The 16,311-nt window shown below is 28.2% G+C and overlaps 1 pseudogene; it reads left to right on the top strand.

Annotated features, from left to right (window-relative positions):
- The first annotated feature begins 10,000 nt into the window (after nucleotides 1-10,000).
- LOC112749451 (thermospermine synthase ACAULIS5-like) lies at nucleotides 10,001-16,311 on the top strand (annotated as a pseudogene).

Below are 16,311 nucleotides of genomic sequence, written 5' to 3'. Positions count from 1 at the left end.
ATCACAACTTATAAAAATTCTAGATTAATAAGTTATGAAATAAGATCAACATTGAGCCCCTTGCATTTGCACAGGTTTTTGCTAATAAAATTAAGAGGGGGATTAAAGAAATTTGGTGTAACTGTCATTAATTCCACATATATTCTATGACGCTAGATGTTATAACGTGTTTCGAAAAATAAAGAGTACAATAATTTTTTGAAAATTAATCTGTTATTAAAAATAAAATAAAAATATCTTAAACTTTTAAATTTTGAATCATAAATTTTAAATTCTAAATTCTAAATTCTTAATTTAAAATTTATTTAATTAATAAAAAACATATACATCACTCCTTAATTAATAAAAAGCTTTTAAGATTAAACTCATTGCCACATGTCACAAAAAAAAAAAAAAAAAAAAAAAACCCACTACGAACCAATATCATTTTTTAACAACAAAAGTATAAAAAAAATTATAAGAAACTAACTTTCAATTAATCAATATTAATTTTTTATTATAAAAATATTTTCTTAATCATTATCTTTTTAAAAATTTAAGAGTTAAGATTAAAATTTAGAATATAAAATTTGAAATTTAAAATTTAAAATTTAAATTAAATAAAAAAAAACTTTCTAATTGAAATTTTTTAATATCAAATAGATGCATGAAGGATGAACCGTACTACCCACAAAAGCACGCAAAAATTAATACCTGGTTTAGTTACTATATTTCGTAGGATTTTTTCGTATTTAATTGTTTATATATTTAATTTTGAGATAATTTATTTAAGTCAAAAAATTTATATTTACTTTTTTGCACAAAAATATAATTTTGACGAAATTAATACTATTGGAATATAGCACCCGTTGTAAAAGGAAAAATTTCTAGGTTTTGACGAACCCACAAGTTATTAAAATCAAACATATAAAATTAATAAATAGGTCAAAATGAAATTAAATAACGTTTGAATATTCAAACTCCACACGTTGTGTTCTTCCATCATCTATCCTAATCATTCCTAACTACGACTCTTGTTCCGGAGAACACTATTATGCACCCACTTGAATTTGGTTTATCATATAGTATGCAAATTTAAAGATATGATGGAGGGTTACGTAGGTTAAATCAATTCAGAGATCTTTTCAATTCTATTAAATTTGCAATTAGGTATCTAACATTTTAAAATTTTATTATCGAGTTCCTAACATTAAGACACGTTAAAAAAAAAAAAAAAAAAAACCGAAATATTTTTACATAACCTCACCTTGATTTTGTTGTTAGGGAACAAGTAAAGATGAAAGAGTAATGTTAATGAGCAAATATTTTAATCAATATTAGTTAACCTTTTAAAAATTATTTATTTATTTTAAATTTTAATTTTAAATAAATTTTTTAAAATTTTAAAATCGAAATTATACATTCTAAATCTTAATTTTTTTAAAAAAAATATAAAATTAAAAAAATTAATATTAACTAATTAAAATTTGATTTTTTATAAATTTTTTAACATGAAAAAAATTCATTTTAATCATTTTAGTCGTCTACCGTTATTAAATAACACGTCGTGACTAAATGGTCTACGGGTGTATAATGTGGCATTTTTTGCACACATTGCATGTCATGTGTCTATTACATATTACTTTTAGCACAAGTGACATACCATATAATTATCCATGTTATTTAACATGATATATTATCAAAATTGTAAAACCGAGATTAATTACAGACAATAAAATGCAATTTCAAAGATCAAAATACTCATTTCAAAATTTCAATGAAAACTAAAATGGATCTTATAATTTATAAACAAAATGAAAAACCAAAATATATAAACCTTTAGCACCAAATGTACAAATTAGGGGTGTGCATGGCCCGGTCCGGCCCGAAGATTCGACCTGGTTTCGAATACTTTAGGGGTTAATTTGGTGTGATTTTATCGGGTCTAGAGTCAGGAAAGGGTCTCAAAAATAGATCCAGTCATTATTTCGGGTCGGGTCCGCGCCATAGCTCAAGTCACCCGAACTCGGCGGTCATCATACACAATTAATATTTTGTGTTATTAGTGATGGATGATGGCTATTCTTATGTGGAATTTAAGTATTGTAAACCTTAGTATTTTGTGTTATTAGTTATTATAAGATTATAAGTTAATGTTTTATGTTTAAAATGCATAAGATTTTAGACTAATGCATAATATTGTGTTATTTGTATTGATTTAAATATTTGGTGTTATTAGACAATATTAGTATTAATTATGGTTATGCTTTAATTTCAGAGAGTAGTTGGTTCTTGTTATATTTTTCTAAGTGAATTTTACCATGTCAAATAATGGTTGAAATATTGGAAATTTGGATATTTTCACATGCTAGCTTATAAGAAGGTACCAACGTAATGTAATGTTAACGGTCCGATTTTTACCCGGTATAATCGTGGCCCAAAAGTGTATAGGTTTCATCGGGTTTAAGACCGGGTTTGGATCTAATAAATAGGCCCGGTATATATTTCGGGTCGAATCTGGATCACATCAAACTCGGTTTCACTCGGCCTATACACACCCCTAGTACAAATTAAAACAAAAAGTTGGCCAATCATAAGAATGGTTTGTAATGATTCAAGTTGCTTTAATTAGCTAAGACGATGTCCCATGGATTATTTTTAGAGTTTAGTTAATATGTTACAAAAATACTATTTATATACACTAAAATTAGTTATTAAAATCAGTCATCAATGTATTTATATATAAATATATGTGGTTTAATTTATTTTTAATGTATATTTATATTCTAATATGTATTTTATACTGAATTACTGATAGCTGACTTTGGTGGTTGATTTTAGTGTATACGTAACATAGTCGAATATGTTAATATTATTATCAATTAAAAAAATTCTAAAAAAATATACAAAGTTTAGTTTTTAATATATTTATTATATATTTATTAAAATAAAAATTTTAAAAATTCTACCAATAATAATCTTAACATGTGTCTAAAGACATATAATAACTGAATCTATTTTTTTATTTATTTTGTTTTACTGAAACAAATTTGATTTTCAATGATTGCATGTAATTTAGCCCTAATTAATTAACTTTAGTAAAAGAGATTTTAAATAAAATTTTATTAAGTTTAATCTTTGACTTTAAAAAAAGAGAATGTTAGGAGATAATATTTTTAATGAAAAAGTAAAGAATTAACTAATGTTGACTGGAATATAAAATAAATATAAAAAAATATTGATAACCTAATTAATATTTCTCATAAAACAAATCAAATATCCAATTATATACGTCAACCAAGAATGATTAACACAATTAATATAATGAAGAAAAAAAGATCGACGTCTCTGGGTGCTTAAAGAATGACAATGAATTAGAAAACAATTTTTTAATAATAATTATTTAATAAATTAATTACTAAGTGAAGGGTTCTCCAGAAAGCAAGACATACATCCTGTTACCTATTAGAAATTGTAATTTCACAAACCACGGATATAGTCGAAAAATAAAATTTTACGAACCAAGGATATTACAGCACACTAAAATAGCAACGGTTTTTGGTCATTTTAAAAAAAATAATAATATTTATACACTAAAATTAATCACTCATGTCAATTATTATATATTTATATATAAATATATGTATTATTTAACTAATTCTCAATATATATTTTATATTCAAATATCTATTTTATATTAGTGTCTAATTTTAATAATTTATTTTAATATACACCTAATAATATACTCATTTTTTTAAATACGAATTAACTTTAAAATTTTACAAAATATAGAATAAGAAAACTCACACCCATATATTTAAGTATATAAAGGTTAAATGATTTTTTAAGAAAATTAGTTTTCTCTTTAGAATTTAAGGTTTAAATCTAAAAATTTAAATTTTAAATTTTAAATTCTAATAATAAATTTTAAATTTTTTAAAAAAATATTAAAAATAATTTTATAATAAAAAAATTGACTAACATTAACTAATGAATTGATACTTATACTTATTCAATAAACAAAGATTAATAGATTGAGATGTTATTATAAAAAGAGGAAAAGTGATTTTAAAAATAAAAGATAAATATTAATTACTATTTAGTTAAAAAGAAAAAAAGGATGTTGATTTTTTCTTTCACCAAAGGCTAATTAATTAGTTAAATTTGGCCTATTAAAATATCCATAAAACATGTATATCGCACTTTTACTATTAAATTATATCTGCTGTTACAATAATACTATTATTACATATAATTAGACTTTATGTCGAATCTAGTACGGGATCTTTTAGGAATGAAAGACTTAAACCTTCGCGATTTCTTAAGTTGATAGATTTTTTTTTTTATAAATTTTAATATTGACGAGATTGACATGTAGAATATATTTTTTAATATATATAATATTAGAATCTCCATTAAAATATATGCATATAGATATATTTATTATCTATTAAATGACAAAAAATTTGATTTACCTAATAAAAAAATATATAGTTAATAAAAAAAATTATTAATTATTGAATATACTTTTTAATATAGATATAATATTAGAATATCCGTTAAAATATATGCACATAAATATATCTATTATTTATATATAGACTCATTAAAGGAGAAAAAATTCGAATTTTTTGATAGATGTATAGTTAATAAAAAAAAGTTATTGATATGGGGTTTATATATAGAGTCCGTTTAAAAAGTTTTAAAAGTAATTTTTTTGAGCTTTTAATTTATAAAATTTAATAATATCAGATGTACAATTTTTTAAAATTAAATTGTAACTTTTTAAGAAACTATTTAGGAGTTTATAAAAAAGTTAAAAAAAATGATTTCTCTCATAAAAAAAATTTTTTTTTATCACATTTTTTTAAAAATAAGCATTTTAAAAATTAAAAATTAAATACAAAATAACTTATTTATAAGCTACTTTTAATATAGGCATTTATTATTTAAGCTATTTTTTCAAAAGAGCTTAATTAAGTTGTTTATTCATATTAAAAATTTAATTAGAAAAATAACTTTTTTCAGTTAATATTAAATAAATTTTTAAAATGAAGTTTTTACCTTAAATTCAAATATTAAATTTTAGTTTCCAAACTCAATTCTACTTTTAACTCTATTTCTAGAAATTAAAAAAAGTATAATAAAGAGGGATTAATATATATTTAGCATGAAAAATGAATTGTTTGTAGTTGTTTATGTTACACGAAGAAGCCAAAAAGGTGCATGGATGAATTTGAGTTTTTGACACTAATGAAATACTATATAGAAAAGACTAGGGGCAGTAATTTTGTTGAATTTTGACCAGCATACAATTAGCAGAAAAAGGTGAGTCATTAGATAAAATCTCACATCAATTTCATACCATTAAATTATCATTGATAGCTATTTGATGATTATCAATCACAAAAGTTGCTGGCCCTAGTATTACTCATACTATATTATTATTTTGCACTGCTTTGTTGACCATATAGAAGTTAGACCTTTGAATTTGTTTTCTAGTGCGTAAAAGATCTAGTCTAAGTGTACTGACCCCACACAGTCATTTCTTTCTGCATTGAACCTTCTTTCCTTCGTGAAACCCCACGGACCCACACTCACACCTCCTTTCCTTTCTTTTCCTTTCTTTTCTCCTGACTCTGACTACTATAAATTCTCCTTCATTATCTTTCTTATTCATCATCCTCTCTTCCACTCTCTACAACTATGGCTGACCATGGCATCACCATGTCGCTTTCCCACACCTCCGACGACTCCTCCTCCGACCACAACACCCCTGCCACCGCTGCTGCCGTCGTCTCCAGGAGGCTGCCACCCTCGTCGTCCACCGGCAACCATTCATACCACCATCACCTCTCCGAGCCGCCGCCCCAGAAGAAGCCACGTGGCAGGCCTCCGGGGTCCAAGAATAAGCCGAAGCCACCCGTGGTGATCACCCAGGAAAGCGACCACGTGATGAAACCGGTGGTGATCGAGGTTGCCGCCGGCTCGGATGTGGTGGAGGCGGTGGTGAGTTTTGCCCGGCGGCGCCAGGTAAGCTTGTCAGTGTTGAGTGGGTCAGGAACCATTGCGAACGTCACCTTACGTCACCCTTACTCACATGCTCCTGCATTAACCCTCCATGGACCCTTCACCTTGTTGTCATTCTCTGGAAGCTACATCGCTGGCCCTTTCACTCCTTCACCTCGTCCTCTTCCTCTTGCCTCTCCAGCTTCCGCTTCAGCTTCAACGGATGCTTCCTCAGCTAGCCCTACCCCCACCTGCTCCAGCTTCGCTGTTTCCTTCTCCGGTTCCCAGGGACAGATCTTCGGCGGGGTTGTGGCCGGGACACTCGTGGCGGCCAGCACGGTTGTGGTGTCGGCCTCCATCTTCAAGAGGCCTGAGTTCCACCAGGTTGGCGAGGGTGTCAGTGCTGGTGGTCGTGACGGTGACAATAAGGACGACGCTGATCGTCATAATAACTACAGTAATGCAGTTGTGAGTGAGAACCCTCTTACTGTGTTCAATGTGGGGAATGCCGGTGGTGGAGGAAACGGCATCAATAATAGCCACCCTGCTGATGTGAACGTCATGCAATGGGGCCACACTCTCTCGGCTTCTCGCGCTGCCAATTACTGAACCCCCAAGATCTAGCTAGCCAAATCCATATCTCTCAGCATTATTAATTAATTCCCCATTTTCTGTTTTTTTTTTTTATATTTTTCTTTTAGTTGTCTAAATTCTAAATTGTTAAGTATGGGGAAAACTGTTAATTACTCAGTCATTACAGTGTCACAGAGGCTGAAATAATAGGGTTTTCTCTTTCTTTGCTTTTTTTTTTTTTATATGAGCATGCTTGTCTTCTTGGTCGCTCTTTCTTATTTAATTTAAGGAAAAGTTTAGGAGGTCAGCAACTTTGTTAAATTCTGGTCAGCATGTAACCAGCAAAGAAAAGTGAGCCATTTGATAAAATCTCACATCATTAAAACCATCATTGATGGCTATTTAATGGCTACAAATTACAAAAGTTGCTGGTCTCCTAGCATTAGTCTTAATTTAATTATTCTCGGTTTTCCTTCATCAAAGAATATGTGTTTTGATTATGGGATGGAGTTTCAGGCGTAGAAGGTGGTGGATAAAATTACAGGGTGGTGTGGTTGTGGTGCTGCCGCCTCGGGAAGGACCCAATTTTGTTGTCTCCAATACGAAGCATGGAGACAAATGAAAGGGAAAGAGAGAAAGGCAAAGTCACAAGTCCCTTTAAATTGAAACATGACTCGTCTAATCTCTATTCATCTGCCCTATTGGAATTGCTTTTATCTCCCAGTTACATACATTACTACTATTACTCAACCTTCATCTCTTCATTTTTACATTCTTCTTCTTCTGCCCTTCTGGCTACTTAACATATCATTGCATCATCATGAACTTTTATAACATGCATGCTCATCACCTTATTATTAATTAGAGGAACCAACTCTTGCTCGAATATTACTTATTCTTAGAGTTAGGTTTATAATTTAGAATTTGAAATTAAAAAATTTTTAAGTTAAAATAAATAAATAGTTCTAGAAACAAAGGCTTTAGCTAACATTGTAATCAATTATAATTATAAATACAAAGTCTAAAGAAATCAAAAGTTATTTTATTTTGCATTCTTTAATTACTACTAGAATAATTGCTAATTTAGATATTACATATAAAAAATAAAAAATATTAAGTTAAATAAGATAACTTTGAATTATTATTTTCTTACCACATCAATAGTAAAAATATTTAAAAGACAATAAAAGGCAAAAATATTTTTATTTTGCACTCTTAACCATCATTTACCTTATTGGCATGTTAGGAAGAAAATAATTCAAAGTTATTTTATTTAACTTACATCTAAAATTTATGTATGTATCATCTAAACTTATATACTTATTACACATAATATTACTCATTTATTTTAGCTACTACAAAAAAAAATCATTTTTATTGACAAATTTTTAATTAGTGATAATAATATAATGACTACTATATATTTTATTTAACTTATATTTTTATGACAATTATATATTTTTCATTATTGCTACATGTTATAATAATGGCAATTATATATTTTTTGAGATCATTAAAAAGATATTTACTAGTAATTATATAATTTACACTAAAATTTTTTAGCGACAAAATATAAAACGGTTAATGTTTAATTGCTGCTAAATATATTAGCGATTATTTTTATTATATTTAAAATTAAAATAAATAACCGCCAAAAGTGATTTACTAATAATAAGTGGTAATTAATGAGTGCAAAATGTAGTAATTTTGGCTGATATCTATTGTCACCCAAATATTTTTGGATCTTATTTTGTGTTTCTTAATTGTTGTTAAAATAATTAAGTAATATGATATGTAATAAATATGTAATTATCAATATTATATACATAAAATTATAAATATTAAATTAAATAAAATTACTTTAAATTATTATCTCTTTAGTATTACTGATAATTTTTTTTACCTGTATTGAAGCTTAAAAATTACTATTGATCATGAATTGGTTAAATATTTAAACTAATAAATCAGTAGCTAAAGTGATAGCCGATTTGATTTCTAAAACCTTGCCTATATAAGCTATAACACGTCTCATTGATTGCAACGAAAAAGAAAAATACAATACATAAATACCTAATGTTTTGTCGCAACAAAATATCGGATTCCTTTTTAAATAAATAAATTAAATTCTATATATGCACTAAAATTTTTAAATTATTTATATTCTTACATCATATTACTTATCTCATTCTAAATAAAAAATTTAATTTATTTATTTAAAAAATTTTCATAATAACTAAAAAAATATTATTTTAAGCAATTCTTTAAGGTTATCATCTCAAAAATATTATGTTAATAACTGTAAAATGACTTTGTTCTTAATTTTATTTGAAACATAAAACTCGATTATTTTGAGTTTTATCTCATTTTTTTGTGATTATGCTACTTGTATACAAAAATTAGCTATTAAAATCAGCTATCAATATAAAATACATATTGGAATATAAATACACATTAAAAATAAATTAAACTACACATGTATTTATACACAAATACATTAATAGCTGATTTTAATAGTTAATTTTAGTGTTTGAAACCTTTTTATATTTTCTATTCAAATTAGATAACTATTTAAATAAAGATGGCAAAAACATCTTTTTATAAAGATGCTTTATTTAAAATGTAATTTATTTATTTAGCCACACTTTAAACAAAAACAACATTTTTATAATATATTAAAATCTAGCCGGCCAAACAATCTATCATCCAAGATCAAAAGAAAACATTTTCATACGAAGACAATTATAAAATCTTCATGGTAGTATCTATCTTTAAATTATGTAATGTTTACTTATACGTTGATAAAAATATAAAATAAGAAGAAAAATAGAAAAAAGAAGTAGTAAATATATGATTAGTTTTTCATTCTTTTATTTTCTTTGACTTATATATTAGAAGAGAGTGGCTGAAAGACGGGGCTAATTTTTTTGGATATGAGAAGTATGTGTGTACTGTGTATTATTATGGAAGATGTGAGTGCTAGACATAGATGTGGGAACAACTTTTTCTGAAACAAGAATGAAGAAATCGGACCATCCGATTTCTTTGTAAAAAAAAATTAAACTTACTAATCGGATAGTTCGATTAGTGTGAAAGAGGAAATTTAAATTTTGATGAAAATAATCGGACCCTTCAATTTGTGTACTCAAAAATCAGTCCAATTTTTGCTCCTAACACCATAGTTGCGTAAAGCACCTATACACTCTATATCTGCGTCTTACACCATTTTCCCTTCCATATCTAAATTAAAAAGTGGAAAGACGGACTCAAACGAGTCAAAAATGGAGTCAAAATGCTGAGCAGCTGAGACATGCATACTACTTGGCTTTAAGATGTGACAATGAGAGGAGTCCAAATCCACTGCTCTCATATTTATGATCTTTTCGTCCTCTCTCAATTTCATTTATTTAAATGAAGCATAATAATTAATAATGATCATTTGATGGTGTACTCTAATGTGAGGGATGAGGCCATCTGGTGAGTGCACGCGAGGTCTGAGGCAGATCAGAGCAGTCTTCATACATATATAAGTGTGAAATGACGTCCCATGGCTTCTTCGGCGAGAGTAAAAATTAAAGCTGCATTCACTTCTTTCCCTCTTACAAACCACACACCAACCTCAATTTCTTCTTTCTTTGCATATTTTGTGTTTCTTATACACATTATACAGTGCATGTAATTAATCGTTTTATCGCATAACCTAATAAACATCTTTTTTTGATAGAAGAGATTTGTCATTTTCGTGGAATGCAGAGAGCGAGGGAGGGGGGGATGAAAAAGCAAAAGAGTTGAAGGAGGGAAGAGGGTACGTACGTGACTTTTTGATGAGTAGGGGGTCAGTGTCACAAAATATAGGGGCCTTCCATAACCCGTACACTGCTAAAGCAACGTAACAGAAGGCCCTTTATAGGTTAGACTTTAGGATAACATTCTCCAACGCTTAGGTTATTAGGAGTAAAGTTGTACCAAACACTTGGGAGCTGATATATTTTGCCTATGGGAGACAAAGACAACATATGTGATTGGGGTACGGTATTATGATCCACCGGTTTTTATTATGCTCCCTCATCTAGTGTCCAACGGTTTTTTTGTTTCACTCTCACAACACACACTCTTCACTCTTCACTATGTATGTACGTTGCTTACAATATGCATACCAATGGATAATGCTACAACTTTAACTTTTCTCTTAGGCCTTCACACTCACGATATTAACACATTTTTGCTAAGCAGAATATTAGGGTCAGTAATTTTGGTGTTTTGTAATCATTAATTGGCCATTAATAATATTTTTAATAGTGTGAGATTACATCTAATGGTGGAGATCATTCACTTTTGTTTTGATGGTTAAGTGCTGGCCAGAAAACACAAAAGTTGCTGGCCCCTAGACTTTTCCATTTGCTAATACGTATTTCACAATTTTTGTTAAAGCATATTTTTTTTTTTTGGAAAAAGAGAGTAAATTATTAATTTAATTCTTAAAATTTTATGTTATTTAGTTTTTAAATAATAATTATTTATAGACTTTTAGATATGAATAATTTTTGACAGAATATTTTAAAATATTCTCTTTCTCAAAAATTGTTATCTTTAATGTGATTATTTTTTAAAAGCTAAATTACCAGTGTCTTAATTTCTCAAGAATTAAATAAGTGTTTTATCAAGAAGGAAAATAAAATTATGTTATAAGATAAATGGTATAAATTCAATAAAAAAAATATGCGTATTCATTATGTGGTTATGTGTTTTTGCACTACTTCAATACAAAAAATTTTACAAAGTATGTAAAATTTTGCACATAATGCATAAACTTATGAATATAATATAAAAAATTTTTTACATAACACACAAATTTATTAATATAATACATAAATTTTTTTGTATTGTATATTAAAATTTTGTGCTGTGTATTAAAATTTTTATGCTCATATATTTGTTGAACATATATAAAAGAAAAAACTCCTGCAAAAAAAAAGAATTAAATATCTAAATGTTTTGGCTATAATATTAAAGATTATTTTATATATAAATAAAATAGAATTTTTATATTAAAGAGAGTTTGATTTGTGTTGAGATAATTTTTTTTACTATAAAATAAATCAGAGGTCTAATTTATATATTTAAATATTTTTAATTTTAAATACAAATCTAAAGATTAAATTTGTGTATTTAAAATAAATTTGACTCTTAAATTTACATATTTTAAAAAAAAAGTCACAAATCTAACCATTAAATTTGTGATTTTCACATGTAAAGATTCTTGATGGCCAAAAGAGAGGGAGATGTTAGATTTATGATCTTCTTTTAAACTTGATTTATTAATCCTCAAATTAGAAAATAAAATTTGATTTCTGTTCTGATTGTAAGATAGATTATGCAGGAGATAATTTTATTTTGTCTCTTAATGAACAAAGTCAGAAACAAATCAGAGAGGAGAAGAAGACCCAGTCAATAGTATTTTGGTTCAGCTAACAAGTGTAATGTAACCTACATCTAATCTCTACCACAATAGTGGTGGAATTTTCACTACATTTCCAAATTTTACATACACCAATACCCAAAGATTTAGCATAATCTGCTTATCAGAGACAAATCAAACTTCTTCTTAAACTTGACTTGGCTAGGTTCACTCTCTAAACTTACAACACATTAAGTGTTCACCCAACTTAGTAACGAATACCTCTCAGGTACAAGATATAAAACAGAAATATAATCAAAAGAGATTTGAAGTAACTTTTGGCTTTTCTCTCAAAGTTACCTCTCGTTGCTTTTTTTTTAATGGCTTTTTCTAAATGACTCACATAAATGCCTTACCATTGAAGTGAAACAAAAAAAGATAAAACATACAAACTGAATATTCAATGATAGACTATGAAGGAGATGATGTTAAACAGCTCTAAAGTGATAAGATGACCGGATTTAACATTCTCATATGTAGCGCTCTCCATCTTGGCAAAATATTCCTTTGATGCATAAATATTGTCCAAAATGTTGAGTAAGAGTAGTAAAAAAGCTCTCAATAAAACTTTGATTTTGGTTCACTCTCCTTGAGCCAACTCTTGTTGAGTATTCCATTTTGTATTGAGTTCTGTTGCCAAGGCTAAGGCTTGCTTTCCTAAGTAAACTCATTAAATCTTGAATCAGTTAAAATTTTCCTTTTTTCCATCAATCAGACCAAAAAATTAGGAATTTGAGATCAAAGTTAAACTGTGTAGAAGAGAGATGAGCTGCAGCTTCATTGATTTTGTTTTCTTAATAAGTTTGCCAAATTCAAACCTTTAATATTGTGCTTTGGCCCCCAAATTTCAATATCCACCATTAATTCACAACAGAAGAAAGTAGCCTCCACTCTCTTATTGTTACCCAAATTGCATGTGTAGAAGAAAGGTAAAATTAACGAATAATTGACTTGTATGTTAATAAAAAAATCTTTTACCTTTTTCTTTTGATTATGCTTGGTTTAAGCCTTTTATTTTGGCTCTATCTTGATTTGACATTGCCTTTAAGATTTTACTTTCCATTTTCTTCTTTGATGTTAGATTAAAAACATGAACATCTTTTTTCTTCTTTATGTTTTACTCGAAACCACAAAACTTCACCTTCGTCACTTTGGATTCCTCTTCAAGAAGCAAGTGACTCGATTTTGGACTTAGTCTCAATCAGTTGCCTTGAATATACACTATTCTTTTTATTGGGCTGCTTGTTTTTTTTTGTTTAAACTGCACAATAAAATTTAGACCTGCAAAATTAAGTAATTCATCACAATATTTTTAGACTATTAATTCTAACCAAAATCATGTTTATTATCATCAAAAATGTTATTATTTGTTTTTTAAACTCAACAACAGGAAAAAAAAAAACTAAATCTCAATATTATTGAAATACAGTTAAAAATATAACACCAAAATTAAAAAACATATAGAAATATGGTAAAAAAAAAAAAAAAACTTACTAATTAGGAGAATCATTTGCAAGTTCTAAAGTACCCTCGGTAGTACAGTTTTGTGTGTTTGTCCTTTAAGTTAGTATTATTTTTACTTCTAAGTTTTACAGTTTTCATTCTAACATGAACACAGAATTACTAATCAACAAAATAGAATATCCAATCTAATAAACTAAACATAGAAAAGCCACCGAGAAAACATAGAAATTGACTAAAATAAACATAAAAACATCAAATGTTAAACTCACTCATAAGAATCATCTATTGAAAGTATGTGTTATATTTGTGTGTGTGTTTTTTTTTAGTTGTTTTAATGTTTTCCTTCTAAAATATACATAAATTTGCATAAAGGGAACACACAAAAATTAAGACACATGAACATAGAAAATCAGATATAAGAAATATAAAAAAAATTATAAATATGTAAATTTAAGGGTTAAGTACGATTTTGATCTCTAAGGCATAAGCCGAAAATGTTTTTTGTCCTTAACCTTTTTTTACATACAAAATCGTTCTTAAGGTTTAATTTGGTTTTAAAATCGTCCTTACTTTAGGGACTAAAATCATACGGAAGTGACAGTGGAGGCGGAGGTAGAAGTGGATCCATGGACAGCTTCTTCTTCTTCTTCTCTTCCCCCTTCGAAGGAATAGAAACACTCTCTTTCTCTTATTTTTTTTTCTCTTTTTTTATTTTATAATTTTTTAGTTATGAGTAATTTGGTCAAAAATTTTAATATTTAAATAAAAAAGACGATTTTAAAACTTGATTTTAGAACTTAGGGACGATTTTGTATGCAAAAAAAGGTTGGAGACGAAAAATTTTTTGGTCTATATCTTAGAGACCAAAATCGTACTTAATCCTAAATTTAACTAAGTAACTCCCTCCTCTATGTTCTTTAGGAATCTAATTTCATCCCCAATCCCATGTGATTTACATTGAACTTTTGTTCATTCAGCCCAAAGAATGTTTTTATTATGGGGGGAGGAGAAGGATCCACTGCAAGGGAACTGCTGAGGCATAACACCATTGACCAAGTTATAATCTGTGACATTGATGAGGTAAATTAAATTAAAACCTCCTAAGTACTAAGTTAACAGATAATTATTATACATGATGATGGAGCCAGATTATTAACTAATTCCATTTTCATTGATGCTTGGTTTTATCACATCAGGAGGTGGTGGACTTTTGCAAATCATACTTGGTAGCTAATGGGAAACTTTCTATGATCCAAGACTTGAGGTCATCATCAATGATGCCAGGTCTGATAATAATCAAATAATAAACTCTTGTGCTTCCTGGATTATTGATCATCAGCATAATGGCCTATTGACCTTGGTCATATATAACAAGTTTCTATTAGCTAGGAATGAATAAATTCTAACAGAATGTGTCATGGTGAATTAAAGGGCTGAACTAGAAGCTGGAGAAGAGAGGTATGATGTGATAGTTGGGGACTATGGAGGCCCTTGTTATAAACTTTACACAAAATCCTTCTATGAGTTCACTGTCAAACCAAGACTGAAGGAGGGTGGCATATTTGTGACATGGGTACTATAAGACCAATGTCCATAACATAAATCAAACATTTATTAGAGGAAGCAAAATTAAAGTGACATTTATATATTGGTCAGGCAGGACCTGCTAGAATATTCAGCCACATTGAGGTCTTTTCATTTATCTACAACACATTGAGACAGGTTTTTAAGTGTAAGTAATCTTTTACCCTTCTTTATGTAATGCTATTTTGATTTAATAGTTTTCAAATTAAATAGTTGACCACTTTTGCAGATGTCCCATCCTATGCTGATATCTGGGGATGGGTCATGGTAAAGCTTATTACTTTATCATAATTTTCAAGAAATTGTTTTGTATGTTATCTCACAATAGGAAATGGACCTCATCATATCTTAATCATTCTTTTGCTCTTGGAATATAACAGGCTTCAGATTTTCCATTAGAGCTGAATGCAGAAGAGATATACCTGAGAATGAGACCAAGGATTAAGGGGGAAAATAGATATCTGGATGGCAAAACATTCTCATCAGCCTCAACATTGGGCAAAGTTGTTCGCAATTCGTAAGTGAAATCAAATTATAAGTTTGTAACTTTTGCCTCTCTCAAATATCTATTGTTGACAAGCATAGCCACTATTAACAGGTTGGACAATGAACTCATGTATACACAGAGGAAGCTGCAAGGTTCATACATGGCCATGGCAAGCACGCTTAATTAACCAAGCTTGACAACAAGTATCACAACATATAAAGAAAACAAGTGAAATCCCATGTTATGTTTTTGTTTGATTTTTTTTTTCATGTGTTCCCTTACCTAGCTTTGTTCTTCTCTTTTATTTTTCATTAAAGATGTTCTCTGAAACACTTAATGAAGATTTTTATGATTAAAGATTATTAATGAATTAAAGCTGAATATGTTTGCAATATTACTTAGATTTTTTTATGACATTTATGTTTTCTTGGAACACTTATCCATCACAAACGAATCTAAGGCTAAATGAGTTTGATTTTTTTTTTTTAGATTGGATCCTTTTTGTTAAGCGCAAGAAGAGAAAATGGATTGTATTTGGTTATTTCTGAAGCAAGATTCTACAATGCTTTAGCTTTTACGTTAGTTAGATAAAGGGAGTAACTTAAAATATAGATTAGTTTGTTTAGTCATTTTCTCATTTTACATTGTTATCATTAGTTAGTTTATGATAATGACTTAATTAATGTAATTTAGTATTATGCTAATATTTTTTAGGATTCTTTTGAAACCAATGAGATCAATATAGTATTTTTGTCTCTAA

This window comes from Arachis hypogaea, chromosome 15 (assembly GCF_003086295.3).
Source record: "Arachis hypogaea cultivar Tifrunner chromosome 15, arahy.Tifrunner.gnm2.J5K5, whole genome shotgun sequence".
NCBI lineage: Eukaryota > Viridiplantae > Streptophyta > Magnoliopsida > Fabales > Fabaceae > Arachis > Arachis hypogaea.
Note: the sequence above shows the minus strand (reverse complement) of the source record. Positions and strands in the feature narration are given on the sequence as shown.